The 4,628-nt window shown below is 34.9% G+C and overlaps 1 long non-coding RNA gene across 1 annotated transcript; it reads right to left on the reverse strand.

Annotated features, from left to right (window-relative positions):
• Positions 1–604: 604 nt before the first annotated feature.
• On the reverse strand, positions 605–3,990 carry LOC110711894. Its single transcript, XR_002509453.1, has 3 exons — positions 3,512–3,990; positions 3,347–3,417; positions 605–2,402 (listed from the first exon to the last, which is right to left on the reverse strand). It is a non-coding gene; the product is annotated as an uncharacterized LOC110711894 (long non-coding RNA).
• Between the last annotated feature and the right edge of the window lie 638 nt (positions 3,991–4,628).

A 4,628-nucleotide genomic window follows, 5' to 3' on the forward strand; every position in this document is an offset into this window, starting at 1 on the left:
CTCCTAAACCTTAACCTCCATTGTTGAGTTGTGGAGGAGCTTCAGGCTTCCATGTTCCATCGGTTTTTACTAATAAAAAGCCCCAATCTTTTTTGATTTTGTTTGTTATTAGTCCTTCTAAGAGGATCATTTCTCTCATGAAATATATGATTTTTTCACAAATATTTGACATATTTTTTCTTCCAACACTACAAGAAAATAGCTGATCAACGATGGCTTGTTTTAGTCGGTGATAGTAAAACCGTCGGTGAACCATCACCGACAGCCAACTGTCGGTGCTTGACTAATATTGCACGTTTAGTCCGTGATGCACTAAACACTGACAGATTGGCTATCGTTGATTAATACACTGACTCTTTAAAAAAAATTACACCGAAAGTTTACTAACCTGGGTCTTTATAAACGAACATCACGTTATGGCTGTCGGTGAGTCACTGACAGTTTCTAACTGACGGGGTATCATCGACAACCATTAGCAGACACTGTCTACAAAAACAACATCAATAAAAAGCTATTGGTGTTCTCATACACACCGACAGTTTATACCTATCGGGGGGGGGAGGACCAAATCGTCGGTGTTTTGTTAGATACACCAAAAATATGTGTCACTTATACACCGACGGTTTCTATTTACCGACGATTAATAACTGTTGGCATTTTTATTTTATTTTTCGCTTCAAAGAATTGAATTAATTGTTTTAAAATATAACCTGCACTGCGTTTACAATAAAAACCTGCAATCTAAATTTTAATTCAATATGCCCAATAATTAGTTTTTTTTGTAATATAATATTCGTAGTATCATACTTTTTCAACTAAATGCTTTGTTTGAACCAAACTATTTTCAACTTTTTCAAAGATGTAAGTGTTGTCCATCCATAGCTTTTTTGGGCAAGTTTTTCACGCATTCCCACAACTCTTCCCCGGACATGATTTGTGGAGGAGACCCTTTTCTCAACCATGTTTCTGTAGAAAGCAACTTTGTTGTTACGAAAAGGATGATCTGGTAGTAGGAATTGTCAATGGCAATCAAACCAAGAAACTTTCCCCATATGGTCAAGCCAAAAGGCTTTGGTTGTGTCCAAACAATAAGAGCAGGCATTTTTCCCAGCTGTAGACCATCCAGATAGCATACCATAAATTGAAAAGTCATTGACAGTCTATAAAATGGCAGCACGCATATTGAAATTTGTTTTCAAGAAATGTCATAAGGTTTGGCACCAACATCCCAAAGTTGTTTCAACTTTTCAATTAGAGGCTGTATGAAAACATCCAAGTTACCCTTTGAATTTTTTGGACTGGGAACTAGCAACGAAAGGAACATGAAGGGTTTTTTCATCACATGGACGGAGGCAAGTTGTACGGGGTTAAGATGACCGGCCAACATGAGTACTGACCCCAAACTTCCCATGAGGTGCATAACCATCAATATACAAACCCAGTCGAACATTCCTAGGTTCAGATGAAAAATCAGGAAAGGACGTGTCCAAATGCTTCCAAGCTTCAGTGTCGCTAGGATGAACCATTGTATCTTGAACTCTAGGATTCTTGGCATGCCATGTCATTTCCTCGGCAACGTTCTTAGTTACAAACAACCTTTGCAACCTCGGTGTTATTATAAAATAAATAAGAGCTTTTCGAGGCACTAAGGACCCCATAAAAGTCCTCTTGTACCAGTCCCTCTTACACACTCTACATGTATCCAAGTTGGCATCAGCTCTCCAAAATAACATACACCCTTTAGGGCAAGCATGAAACTTCTTGTGAGGAAGCTCCAATCCGTTCAACATCTTCTTCGTATCATAAAATGTGATGGCCATGTTGTTTCCAGGAATTGCTTCATTGATTAATGAAGTGAACCCATCAACTATGTGGCAAATTGTACTCACACTTCAAATACCCAATTCTAGATGTCATTTCTAACACAGTCATGGAGCTCCCTTCATATAGTGGTTGCTCAGAAGCCTTTAATTAAAATCTTAATAAACTCCTTCGCTTGAGCATTTGGTTCCTCCTCTAGTCCACTAGAATCTTCATCAGTCGACAGCTCATGGATACTCCCAAAAGCATCGAAAACCATTTCACGGTATGGATTAGGTTGCTCTGATGAGGATTGAGGGAACTCCTCACCATGTGACAACCAATCGTAGTAATCAGGTATGAATCCCTTCTTGTACAAATGCAGTTTGACCGTATTTGCTTCATTAAAACGTTTGTTCTTGCATTTTGGACATGGGCATCGAACAGAATCCTTTCCGAGATCATTCTCTGGATTTGCTTTGCAAAAGTCGATGAATTCATCGAATCCTCTCAAGAACTTAGGCCTCAAGTTACGCCTTTTGTCATATCTGTCATACATCCACCAACGCTCCTTCCTTTTCATGGTGACAAATTCTACAATTCTAGACCAATTCAATCACAATACTCAATAACAACCAACATGCTTAGCTTTCAATTGATAAATATTTCTATATGCCATGCATATATATTAATATTAACAGCCCAAAGGTCCTTATCACTCCAACCTAACCCATCCTTAGACGTCTAACCCCACTGGTGAATGTATCCAAACTTTTCACTTCTATGTAAAATCTAGCAGCATTTCCCATGAGTTCTCAAAGTACACGATGTTAGCTTGTTATAAGCTTACAACATATAAAGAAACAACAACACCAAACATTACATAGAATAAAAAAGAACGCATACATTCACCGCCTAAGTGAGGTCAACGTCGAAGGATAGTCCCAACTGGGGACTATTCAAGGTATACTCCTAATGAGTATACCTTGAACGGGTATCTAGGCAAAGCATGTTGCAAAAAAAGTCATTCATTTTACACTTACAATGAACGTAATTTCCAACAAATAAAAAGTTTTAACAATAATGTAATCCTCTATTATAAACTAAGCATTTTAATATATCAACATTTAAAAAAATACAAAATATATTGACTATAAAAATGTTCACAATGAAAAAATGTATACAACTAGTATAAACTTGAGAAAGTTCAAATTAATGCAAAAAATATATAAAAGAACAAATACTTTACATTAAAAACCATGAAAACCATACACAAATTCAAATATATAATTTCAATTAACAAAAACATTCACCAAAAACCTACTTTCAATACTAACATTATTAACACATGAAAACAAAAAAAAAAGGTGAAAATTATGCCAAAGAACAACACCAAATTGCTTTTTAAATCCTACATTATGTACAAAAGACATAAATAATTAGATAAATAACGTTGATTTAGAAAATTTATAATTTTTGAAAATTAAAAACCCTAGTTAGTGGGCAAGATTTCAAAATTCAACCAATTGTAGCATAAGGTAAGTACCTAGGGTTTTTTTTCGGTAGCTAGGAGGGATAGAACGGCTGGCTGACGGTGGGGGAAGTGGTGGTCACGATCTCCATTGAAGAATTTACAAAATTACTCAAGTTAGGGTTTGTAAATTATGGGAAATAAAAAGACACGAAAATAAGGGGGGAATACGGAGTTTACCGGCGACTATGGAAGGAGGAGTGGTGGTCGAAAGACGTAGGAGGAGCCTTGTTGTTGAAATTTCGATCTTGTGTTGGTCGTTCTTCTTGCAAACCGGGAGCAAAGTGATTTTTTAAAAATTTGTTCGAATGAGTGAACACTACTGCTGCTGAGGTTCTCTATTTTGCGAAATACATCAGCTTATCCGACAGTTTCAGACTTTCATTGATAGTTTTCTATTTTTTTTAAGACACCGACTATTGATGGCTGACGAGTTTTTTTTTTTTTTTTTTTTGCGAATTTTTTTGAAAAATAAATAATACAGTCATCGACTATTATAAATTGATTGTGAAAGGAAGATTAAAAAAAATAAAAAATGAAGATCATCGACGGTTTTAATCTATCGTTTTATTTTGCACCGACGATTTAACTGACGGTGTTAGATCTAAGGCTGTCGGTGTAACCGACAACCTAAAAACCGTCGGTGATTTATTAAACATCAACAGTTTATTTAGGTCGTCGGTGCTATGCCATCGTTAAAACAAGTTTTACTTGTAGTGCAAGTCTTCGACATGTTTTTTTCTTCTCCTCTTTTTGAAGAAGAATTTTCTTTTTGAACTAGCACTATATACATGAGATTCTACGGACATGCATAATATATTTAATAATTTAAATATATTTAATAAATTATGCATAAATTTCATGCATAATTTATTTAAATTATAGTGCTAGCACTGTATGCACAATTTGATTATGAGAGCTCCTTCCGATTTCAAGTGGAATCCCAATTTTGATAACTTTGTAGCTACGAGTAAATTTTTTTGTACTGTCAATATAATTTCATTGAGATAAATTAGATTTTAGTTTCTGGGTATGAAAATAAGAAAAGTCTCTGTCAAAAAAGAAAAACTATGTCTTTCAACAAAAATTGATAAAAAAAACCTTGTCTTTTTAGGGTGAAAAACTCCAATGAAAGGAAATTTTTTAATTATAAAACTAAAAAAAATAGAGGTAAGCAAAAAACGAAAAAAAAAATCTCTAAATAAATAAAGATTGTGGCTTTCACTAAAAAATACCGATCAAAGTCTCTTCAAAACTCAACAATGGAGATTATGGTATAAAAGAGATAAAAGAGAAG

The sequence above is a fragment of the Chenopodium quinoa genome, unplaced genomic scaffold (assembly GCF_001683475.1).
Source record: "Chenopodium quinoa cultivar QQ74 unplaced genomic scaffold, ASM168347v1, whole genome shotgun sequence".
Classification (NCBI taxonomy): Eukaryota; Viridiplantae; Streptophyta; class Magnoliopsida; order Caryophyllales; family Amaranthaceae; genus Chenopodium; species Chenopodium quinoa.